The sequence below is a fragment of the Saccopteryx leptura genome, chromosome 2, assembly GCF_036850995.1.
Source record: "Saccopteryx leptura isolate mSacLep1 chromosome 2, mSacLep1_pri_phased_curated, whole genome shotgun sequence".
Lineage (NCBI taxonomy): Eukaryota > Metazoa > Chordata > Mammalia > Chiroptera > Emballonuridae > Saccopteryx > Saccopteryx leptura.
Window position 1 is genome coordinate 95,989,472 of NC_089504.1, and position 11,756 is coordinate 96,001,227.

The 11,756-nt window shown below is 44.4% G+C and overlaps 1 pseudogene; it reads right to left on the reverse strand.

The window, feature by feature from the left end:
- Window positions 1-891: 891 nt before the first annotated feature.
- On the reverse strand, window positions 892-1,797 carry LOC136393867 (large ribosomal subunit protein uL10 pseudogene; annotated as a pseudogene).
- Between the last annotated feature and the right edge of the window lie 9,959 nt (window positions 1,798-11,756).

The following is an 11,756-nucleotide window of genomic DNA, read 5'->3' on the forward strand; positions in this document are numbered from 1 at the left end:
TATAACTGCCACAACCATCAAGATACATAGCTCCCTCTTACCACAAAAGTCAATGGTACCCCTTTGTAGTCACTCTCTCTTCCCCCCGTGCATCCTGTGCGTGCCCCTGGACACCACTGATCCGGTCTCCACTGACCAACATTGAGAAAATGAAACATAACAGAACAAGTGGAAAATGAGAAAAGAGAAAATATGAGAGTACATTTAAAGCAGAGGGGGAAATATTAATTTGGGAAAGTTTTGTTCTGTTACACATGTATATGTATGTGTATTGGGCTGTGTTAGAAAAAACCATTTCTTATGGAGAATTGCAGGTAAAAAAAAATGGAGAAATGCCACAATACAAGACAGCCTGCAGCATCAGCAAAACCTTCCTGCCTCCTGGGAGCTCACAGTCTGGATGGAGCAGAGGTCATCTTGTTCCTCTGAGAGCTGCTGTTGTACCCAAGCCTTTCATTAATGACTTCCTGATTCACATTTGGATGAAAAGTCACCATCTGAACTCTAAGTGTTTGTATGCTTTCGCTCAGCCCTGTGGACAGAGGACATAAGGAACAGAAGAAGTGAAGAGGCCCAAGGGCTGTATAAGTCGTAAGCTTCCCCTGGCCCAGCATCACCTGGGGCTTAAAAGCTACAGAACCCAAGTGATAAGCCCCCAAGTCTGCAGACTCCCCATGGCTGTTCAGAGGACCAGATAGTGGTATTCCTGGGACATTTTTTCATCTTTAAGTCATTTAATGGTGTGCTGTTCACACTCAGGCAATTTCGGAAAAACTCAAAGGATTTATTACAATTTTAAATCAAAATATTTGTTAACATTTTTATTAACTTTAAGAGAAGTAAGCCTCTATTTTCTTGCTGGTTGACTTAGTGTTTTTTGGTGATTAGAGACTAGAGATTGTCCTTGTCCAACTCTGACTCTCCCTTTGCTTCCAGTTTGGTGGGACATGTGGCAACAGCAGGGGCAACAGGGGTGGCAGCAACCACGGGAGCAGCGGCCACAGCAGCAGCAGCTACAAATGCAGATGAATCAGCCAAGAAGACCTTGACCTTTTCAGCAAGTGGGAAGGTTTATTCAGTCTCCACAGGCAAAAATCAGGACCCTCTTGTGCCCATTGGTAAGAAAATGGGGTACTGATGCCACGGCCTGGTAACCAGGCTGCAGACAAACCTCGGCAATGTTTCAGATGCCCTGCAGGAAGACAGAGTGCAGAAGTTCCTCTGGGATGTCACGTACTTCCTGTTGCAGACGCCACCACTAACCAGCTCCAGGGAGAGGGGGAGATGTCAACAGTGTGATCTCACTGGCTCCCACGTTGTCTCGAGCTTTAATCAACTTTCTGTCACTCAGGATCTCACTGGTGCCCCTGGAGATGTTCGTGTTGATGCCTAATGCCTGGAAGAAGGAGGCCTTCTGGGCCTCAGATCAGTGCTCTGCGTTGGCACAGTGACTTCACACAGGGAGGATGATGGCACCAGCATGGGTGGCAGCTGGTACCTTGCTGGCCAGCAGCAGATCCCTAATCTCGGTGAGGTTCTCCCTACATTCCCTTGGGTATGAGGCAATAGTTTCTCCACAGCTAGACTGTTTTCCAGATGCCCTTGGGTGCCCCTGCACATCACCATGCCTGCCCAGCAGGACCGCAGCCTTTCTGCTCGGGGATCTGCGGATCTGTGGCATCTTCTCGGAACCCCCACTGTCTGCTTCCACCATGAAGCATTTTGGATCGTCATCAAAAATGAGATGATCATAAAGAAGAATTAGGGCTCCCAGGTAACCCTGTCTAACCTGGACATCACGGTGGTACATTTGGGATTGTCACACAAGGTTTAAAGACAATGTCACTCTCATGAAGACGCCTCATAAAAAAAGACATTAACATTCTAAATAATGTATTTTTATATTAGTAACAGAAATAATAATTTTGATATTTTACAAAAAAAAGTTATGGATGGATGCATAGATGAAGTCTCCATTGATTATTTTTTTCTTATTCCCTATTTCTAATGAATTAGAGCATCCTGACTCAAAGGCGTAGGTCATCGCAAATGGTATGTTTTGGTGAATTTGTCAAATACGTTCAGAAACTATGGGAAACTTTCACCCTAGAATGCTTCTTATTTTAGTTCATATTACATCTCCAGGTTATTTAATCACACACACACACACACATCAGTTTCCCACAGCATGGGTTCTCATTGGTAATCAGCAACAACAAAGTCTTTAATTCTTCTTCCTCATACAAACGAGTACTGTGGCAGTACCCACATAGTTTCCTCCTGGCATTTCCCAGTGTCGTGTTCAGGCCAAGGTATCTAAGAGGTGGTGTGACTTCTCCATCTCATCTCATGCTGCAAAGATCTTGGAAGACCCTATTCTACACGGCCCAGCTACAACATGGAAGGGGTTGCCCAGCTGTATCAGATTTAATAAAGGCATAGTTTCGGGGTTTATCTGTTGCTCCTTGTAGTCCAGCCTAACTTGACTTGTGCCTAAGCCAAAAGCTGATTCCTACTTTGGACATAGCATTTTAATACAGCTATAAGGTAAAATAGCTGCTCATACCTATAGATAGTGATGGCCTTTCCACATTTTATGCCACTGAATATTTTACGTGATGTCCACTGATGTGTTTTATATAGGAATTTTGTGAATAAATTTTTCTCTTGGCATAGCATTTGTAAATTTGGGACTGGTTTTATCAGATTCTTGGCAGCAAAGCAAACTACTTGTTTTTACTAAAAGGGAGTAGAGCCCCAGCCAGGGGGCTCAGTCAGTTGGAGCACTGTCTGACACGCCGGGGTTGTAGATTCGGTCTCAGGTCTGGGCACATGCAGGAGTTAACTAATGAAAACACGGATGTGTAAAGCAGGTCAATGTTTATTTCTCTCTCTCCCCTCCATTCTATCTCTCTAAACTCAATAAATCTTTTTTAAAACTTAAAAAATAAAAGGAGTGGAAGTTTGAAGATGTCTTTGTGGTTTTGATCTCTTCTTTGTCCTTAGCAAAAGAATTATATACTACAAAGCATTATCTTGTACTTATCTTAAAAATAGGGGAAAAAAAACCCCTCAATTGTTCCAGCAGAGAGCTCAGTGTTTTGTTTGAAAATGATACAAAAGTCTAACAAAGTTCCTTAGAAGACAGTCCACTTTGAACTTGACTTTTTCTTTTTCTGTTTCTCAGGTGAAATGATCATTTGTTTGATTCACACAGACCCGTATTCCAAAGTTTCAGACATCCCTATGCACTGCTTATATGTGGGGTGCTTTTCTGAGCTGTAATTTAAGTTACTATGCCCATAATCCTCTTCATGACTCAGTGAACTATTTTTAAGACAATGACCCAATGTTCTAAATTGGGAATATAACATAATTGTCTCAACCCAGGTCCTCAAGAATGCAGAACTGAGGCAAGAATGAAAGTTCTGGTATTTTTTTTTTTTGGAGGAGCACCCCTAGGGCAGTGAGGGTAAGGACGGGCTGTGAGACAAGAGAAAGTGTGAATCAGTGTGCTGTAACACATTATGGCACCAGCTGGGGAGTCACGGTGAGCCATGAGGAGAGACAGTGGACTGTGCAGCAAGCACGTCTACTCCCAAAGAGGACTTTTCTGCGAGGGCTACGACTCCATGGAAAAGACAGAATTTATCTGCCCAACTAACCTTGTCTTCTATTTCCCAGGGATCAGTGTACACCCACCCCACTGATGGCTGTATGTCCCCTCGCTGCTGGCTTGTGCCACTTAACCCCATTGATGGGTTCTTAGGCTCATTTCTGTCCTCTACCAAGTGATGATAATACAAAACTTCCTTTATGAAATGCTTTGAAGATTTAATTGGGTAATAAATCTAAAACCTTAGCCATCACAAGTACTCAAATAAGTGATTGCTAAAGAAAAAGATTAGCCCTGGATGGTTTGCTCAATGGTAGAGTGTGGCATGGCATGTGGATGGCAGGTTTGATTCCCAATCAGGGCGCTCAAGAGAGGTGACCATCTGCTTCTCCACCCCTCTCCTTTCTCTCTCTGTCTCCCTTCCCTTCCTGGAGCCATGGCTTAATTGGTTTGAGTGAGTTGGCCCCCAGCCCTGATCATGGCCCCATGGAGCCTCTACCTCAGGTGCTAAAAATAGCTCCATTGTGAGCATGGTCCCAGATGGGCAGAGCATTGGCCCCAGACGGGCGTTGCCAGGTGGATCCTGGTTGGGACACATGCAGGAGTCTGTCGCTCTATCTCCCTTCTTCTTACTTGAAAAAGAAGAAAAAGGAAAAGAAAAAAAAAAGATCACAGGAACTCTTAAGAGCTCAGCCTTTGACCAGAGTTTCCATTCATCTGCGAAATGATGAAGAACTTGTGATCAGCTGCCACAAAGGAGCAGTGGAGTCTGCTAGATGTGGTGACAGACTTAGCCTCTGGTCCAGCAGTGATGGCAGCTTGTCTAATCATATTCATGAGAGTGAAGGGAAAGAAAAGAATCTAAAAATGTTTCTACAGTAATAATACTAAGCAAAAAGCAAATGACTCGAGATGGAAAAGATCAATGGCCAAACACAATTGCTCATAGTGGCTCCCTTGGAAAAATACCTATTTCAGTATTGTTCCAGGAATTCAGAGTATGCTAGAAATAATTTATTCTACCTTGTTTCTGCTCTCACCCCCTTTTTGGGTAAATAATATATAGACCAAGAGCAAAAGTTCACATCTCCATCTGTTGTCTCTCTGGGACAGATTTACTTCCTTAAATCTGAGAGGTGAGAAAATCAATGTTCCAAGAACTGGCTCTAGATGTTCCCCCACGTGGACGTCACTTATTTTGAGTGGCACGGTTACAGCTTTCACTGCAAGTGGCAACCCCAGTGCATTTCAGCCAAGAAGTTCACGCTTAAGAAAAAAATATCGCGAGCCTTGCTGAAAACAGACCCAGTGTTAACACAGCCAAATTAAACCCCGAAACCAAGACATTTAAAAATGGTTATTCTCATGTTGCTCGTTACTTCTTTACATGGTGCACAACTGGATACCTTAGTTCTCTGTTAAGTCCCTTAAGGACACAACTTTTTAGTCAGCAAATCTTATTTCATGGGATTTAGGGTGGGACAATGAATATTAATATGCAAGAATTTCATCAGCTTCCTGCACTCAAGGGGCTTGTGATTTGGTTGAAAGCATGCAAATTGACTAAGACTGTAGTGAAAAGGATTCTGGACAAATGAGTGAGAAAGATAGCTAAGAACTGGGCAGATCAGTGGAGATGGGGACTTGAGGCACATTTTGAAAGGATGGAAAGAGCTTGTCTGAGGAAAAGGAAGGGGTTGAAGGAAGCAGGCATTCTAGGCCAGGGGAAAGTCACGGGTACAGGCATAGGGGGAGTTGTGCATGCCACCTTCACGGAGCAAAGTGGGAAAGAACAGCAGCAAGTGTTTATGGAGTACTTCCTGTCCATTTGGTTTTTACCAAACTCGTCAAAACTATTCTCATTTAGTCCTCTAATAGCCCCACAAAATAGACATTCTTATTATTGCATGTCTCGGAGCTAAAACTGACCTTGGAGAGTGAGGGACTTGCCCAAGGTCAAAGTAGTAGTTACTGGCCAGCAGGGATGTAAACTCAGGACCAGGGTTCAGGTCAGACTGTGAGGAGCTTTACATGCTCAACCTGTGTGGGGAAATGGGTGAGGCAGAAAGAATGCAAGGAAGAGTGAGCCTCGGTCCTCAGACTCATAGTGTAGTTGGAGAGAAAGATTAGATCCCCAAGCAAAGAAACAGTGCTATGCAGGATGAACGGGGCCAGGGAACACAAGGCCAGCGAGGGTTTAGAAACCAGATTCTCAGGCTGCACTCTTGCAACTCTGGGTGTGGACCCAGCGCCCCATGTTTTCCCAGGCCTTTGGGGGATACTGGTGATGCTGCAGCCTGACAGCCACCTAGTGATGGCTGTGGGAAGGGTAAGGGCCAAAGGGTAACATGTCACAAAAGGCAGCATTAAGAGAAAACCCCTATTGGTGGTAAACTTCTGTCAGCTCGGGCAGCCTGCCGCATGTTGACTGATGGGCGTGCAGGAATAGAAGAAGGGGGGGGGGGGGGTTGAGGAGGCAACCTCCCCTCAGAGGGTTCAGGTCCCTGGTCAGCTTTGGAACTTTTAGACCAAATTTTGGTCCCTGGACCTGCCACATCCTTCACCTCCTTGAGTCTCAGAGTCCTCATGTATAAAGTAGAAAGAGCCACCTCACATGGGTCCTGATAAGGTGAAATGAAACCCTGTAAGAAAGCGTGCTAACTATTAAACGCAGTAAAAGTACAGGCTGCTATTAGTGACAGACAGAGAGGTAAAGGGAGGCTGTGCTTGTGATTGGTTTTTATAAAATATGAACTGTCTTCATGGTTAGATCAAGTGATGGTACCGCTGCTAACTGTGAATGCCCTTGTGGCAGTCAAGAACCCCAAGGTCAGGGATGGAAATACAGATTTAGGAACCGTCAGCAAAGAATATGAGCAAGCGCAGGGTTGCTTTTTGTCAGAAAAAGGGTTAAAAAGAGTCTATATTTATATAAAATACCACACTCCATAAAGTCCAGAATTGCAGGAAGACAAGGCACACAGCGTCTGCCAAGGTGCTTTCGGCACAGTCGAGGGAACACCGGAGAGGGAGATGGTGGGAGAGGGTGGTCAATGCAGAAACCTTGAGGATGCTCAGCGCTGCTGAGACTGCTGACGGAGCAAGTTTAAAAATTAAAACAGGGTGTGCACCACAACAGATAGATGTGGAATCTAGTTGTAGCTCATGTAGTATTCAAACTACAAACTCAGTCTGCAAGAAATATAACATTTAATTTGTTAACTTGCTTTTGTGGTTTATTTACTATTAGAGCTTAACTTGAAAACTGTGGAAGAACAATTGAAATATAATTGCATACAATTCAGAGGTTTTTAGTATATTCACAGAGTTGAGCAACCATCACCACTATCTTAATTACTGAACATTTTCATCACTGCATAGAGCCATGATGGCGAACCTATGACATGCGTGTCAGCACTGACACATGTAGCCATTTTCGATGACATGCGGCTGCATATGACCACATACCAGAGAAGTATGGGGCCGCATGCTGAGAAGGACGTTTCATCCTCCGCTCCTGCACAGCCAGGTGCAGTAGCCGAGGATAAAACATTTGCTGTAGTGTAGACACTCTGTGCCAGAGGTCTGTACTCCAGCACAGAGCGTCTAGTTCTGGGACTTCCGGTTAGGCTGTTAGGGGATTTGACATCACTTCCGGCTGGCGGAGCAGGAGCAGCGGAATGCGTGGGGGACGCATCTCTGGGGGCCCTATGATCGCCATTACCAGCAACCACATAACCACAGCAACCATCATCCAATCTACTGTTCTGGGGTGTCGTGGATTTTTAATTGACCATCATTACTGAGATAAGTGAGGGGGAGGCTGGGAGAGGCGAGGGCTTGTGCTGTGGGTGCCATTTCCCACCATTAGAAATAGCGGCAGCCATCTTGATTTACTTAAGATGCAACTTGCAGAATTTCAAGACAGCATCTGGACTCAGGTGTTTGTCGACTTGAGGTCAAAGCTTGAGAATCTGGAAAGGTGGAAAGGTGCCGCTTGGAGAATCAAGAGGAGTGCCACTAAGGACAGAAAATTTGGAGTGCCTGGAACCGATTACCAGACACTTTTAGCACCCTGAAAAATATAGCAATGGCTTTACTCACAATTTTTCCCTCTATGTACTTTTGTGAGACCTTATTCTCCGCGTCAAATAATATCAAAACCAACAAAAGAAACATATTGACAGATGAAGTTAGTAGTGCTTGCTTGGGCTTAAAGTGTACAAAATACCAACCTTCAATTGAAGATTTAGCCAATGAAATCCAGCAACAAAAAAGTCACTAATAGGCAGGTTAGTTAAAGAATTGCCCCTCCCCCTCACTTATCTTAGTTCACAGCACCCCACACAAGTTAAATACTATCAAGACCAACAAAAGAAACTGACAGATGAGCAAAGAAGTCACTAAGCAGGTAGGTTAAATAATTAGTTTTTGGTTTATTAAATACAGTTATATATTACAATTATACATTTTTGTTATTTAAACTATAAATATCGCGAAATTATGGTTTTTTTTTCTCAAAGTGACATACTACCCGAGTTATGCTCGTTTTTTTGGCAAATTTTGACACACCAAGCTCAAAAGATTGCCCATCACTGGCATAGAGGAATCCCACACCTTTAGCCGTCACTCCATTCCTTCTACCCTCAGCCCCTGACAGCTGTTAACCAACTCTCTGTCTCTATGGATTTGCTTTTTGTGGACATTTTACATAAAGAAAATTATTCAAAATGTGGCCTTTTGGGACTGGTTTCTTTCATATAACAAAGTGTTTTCCAGCTTTCACTGTATTATAGCATGAGTTAGTGCTGCATTTCTTTTTATTGCTGAAAAATATCCCATTGTATAGCTCTAGCACATTTGTGTAAGCAGTCATAAATTTGTGAACATCTAGATTGTTTGCATTCCTTGGATATTTAGAATAATGCTGCAATGAGCATTTGTGTGCAAGTTTTTGAATGGACATACGTGTTCAGTTCTCGTGGGTATTGTAACGTAGGATCCTGCAGCAACTCCAGATCCATTTTCTGGGTCTGGACCTCCTACATTACAACTAGTGTAGCCGGCAAGATTGTGCAGTCCCAAGGAACCCCCACAGTGAGTTGACCCTGAGTGGCATGCAAGAGGGAGAATGCTGGGGGGGAATCCCAGACTGGCCAGCTAGCTGAATATAGTATGATGTTGCCAGTTTGGAGGACTCTTGGGGTCAGCTGAGGGACTGGGGGGACACCCCTGAAAGTCCTATTATTGTCCTAACTGCCTTGAAGGCAGTGGGGGACCATCTGAGGTTGGGTAAGAGGAAAGACTTAAGAAGAGCCACAGGGGTGCTCATTTGGCCCTTCCCAACTTACGCCTTGTGCACCATCACTCAGCAACAGTTAGCCACCAAATCAAAAGTATAGAGTTTGAAAAGAACTTAAGCTAGAAAGGGACACGTGGCTTATCCAAGCTGGTAATAAGGAGGCTTTGGGGAAACATCTGGAACAGACTGGTGAGCAGTTAGCAGAACTATCCTGCCGCTTTGCTCACAGTCGGGGCTGCCCCTTGGCTCCAGCCCAGGTCAGAGTGGTCTCTCAAAGCAGGTAGAACCCATGGGAGTGGGACCTGACCACTGAGAGTGACTCTGACTCTGATGGTGACAGTGAAATAATGGTTATTGATGAGGAGGAGGCAGAGGCATCCTGTCAGTCTGCCTGGTGGTAATACAGAAGATTAAGTCTCAGCAACCAAGGCTGCTAGGAGAGGCTCAGCCTCCCCCCACCCAGCAGGTCATCCACACCACGGCTCAGCCGTATACTCAGGCAGAGCTGGTTGATCTGGCACTAAATTCCCCCAGGAAGGCGCAGAGAGCACAGCTGCCTGGTTTTTATGCCTGTGGGACATGGTGTGGATGATACTTCTCTAACGGGGGTGGAGCTATCCCAAATGTCTTCTCTCACAACCCACCTCTACCTATGCCAGCAGATACATGGTGCCAGTCTCCAGGCCACGCAGACTATGTCCATGTGGATTTGCTTGATGGTAAGGTAACACACGGCATGGCTTAATGAGGGAGATCTTCCTTCCTCCTAGGGGCAGTGAATGACCCTCGCAGAATTGCAGCACTTTATACATGAGTTGGACATGGGCATGCTATTTACAACCCTAATACACAGGGACCAGATATGGAGACCTTTATGGCTGGCATGAGGGACTGAGTGGTGCAGATGGCCCCTCCCACATATTTCAGCACCCTCATGCCCATTCTTTCCACCCATGTGGGGCAGTCTACAGCTTGTAGCCCAAACAGTTGCTGAATGGAGAGAAGTAGAGATCATGGGTGAGAAAAGGGGTAAAACAGGTAAAAGGAGGAAAGCAGAGAAAAAGGACAAGGAGAAGGGAGACACTGCCACTGGTAAGAGTGAGTCTGTCACAGTTTCCCACAAGCAACTATGGATAGAGCTTGTGAAAGCAAGAGTAGGCCCTGGCCAGTTGGTTCAGTGGTAGAGTGTTGGCCTGGCATATGGATGTCCTGGTTCGATTCCTGATCAGGACACACAAGAGAAGTGACCATCTGTCGGGAGCCGATCAACAAGTGCTGGCTGACAAGGTCACAGCAGAAGAAGACCCACAACTGCTGGCTGACAAGGTCACAGCAGAAGAAGACCCACAACTGCTGGCTGACAAGGTCACAGCAGGAGAAGACCCACAACTGCTGGCTGACAAGGTCACAGCAGAAGAAGATCAAAAACTGCTGATTGACAAAGTCACAGCAGAGAAGACCAATGGCTGCGGGTTGACGAAGTCACCCAAAGGAGAGACACAACAATACTTCCCCCTTTGACTTTTTGAATTAATCTGGCCTTATATCCCCCCTTTTCTGGGTGTGTGCTATTATTTATGGCACAGGGATAATAGTACCGTGCTTTCCCTGTAGATTCGTAGTGATTTCTTTGGAAATGAGACAGAGGGTGTGAGTTCCACAGAAAAGCCTGTAAGCCCCTTGAACTGGGCTCATAAACATAAGAGGCTGGCTATGATATCCCTCGTAAAGGGTTAAGTCTGTAGGAGAATTCCTTCTTAATCATGTTAGAAAGAATAGATTGTGACTTGTGAATGGGTAGGAGGCAGTGGCTGTGCACAGAGCACCTTTCGGCCTTCACTTAATTCAACATTTTTCCTCCCTAGCCTTTTCATGTGATAGAGTAGAGAAACATTCCTTTCTTCTTGCTTATTTGATCTGCAGATAGTGGTACACTCTGAGAAGAATAGAGTTAGAACTTAACTAGTGTTTAAATATAATAAATAAGTAATATTTGACTAGACAATAGTATCTTAGGTAAGGTATAGTAGAATGGCCCATTGTGTGGCCTAGGATGAGAGCACAGTCAGCAAGAAAAGAATGTTTTACTAAGAGAATTGTCTTTTGACTAAAGGCAATTGCTAGGCTTTCTCAATGAGATGTTCTCATGAGATTTATATGCTTTCCAAAATTCTTTGATAATGAGAGAAATGTAGGGAAATCCATAGAAGTAATAACAGTTAATGTCTTATGTTGCTACTAGGCTATCTTGCAAGTGCACTCTGTATATCTTTGGGTGAAAGCTGTTCTTAATGTTATGTCAATTTCTTTAGATGCAAGCCTTTTAGAATCTTGTGAGAAAAAGTAGGACACTGCATAAACTCAAAGCTATTTACCTGAGCAAGCGGTGGTCCATTGTTAGTCATCTGCTAATCTCTCTCTGCCCCTTAACTCACAACAGCAGTAAAGTTAGTTAACTATTAGTACTAATACTTTAAAAGCTTTTACCGATGTTGTTATCACTATTCAAGTTATTTTGTATTTTGAATGATTTGCTACCTGGTTTGTGATTCATAGATATAAATTAACTGTTATCTGGAAACATGTAAACATAGTGAAACAAAAGCAATAATTAACACCATGTAATTGTAACTCAGTGTGTGTGTATAAAAAGGGAGCTATACTAGCATTTGGGAGAGATGCCTGACAGTAAATGCTAACCAGAGAATAAAGAGAACGAAAAGAATCCGGCTCTCTCACTCGATTTCACCGACGCTGTCTCCTCCTGTGGGACCCCTGGATCCCCCCCCGGGGCTGGACCCCGGCAACCATCCTTCTCCACACCTCCCCCTCTTGCTT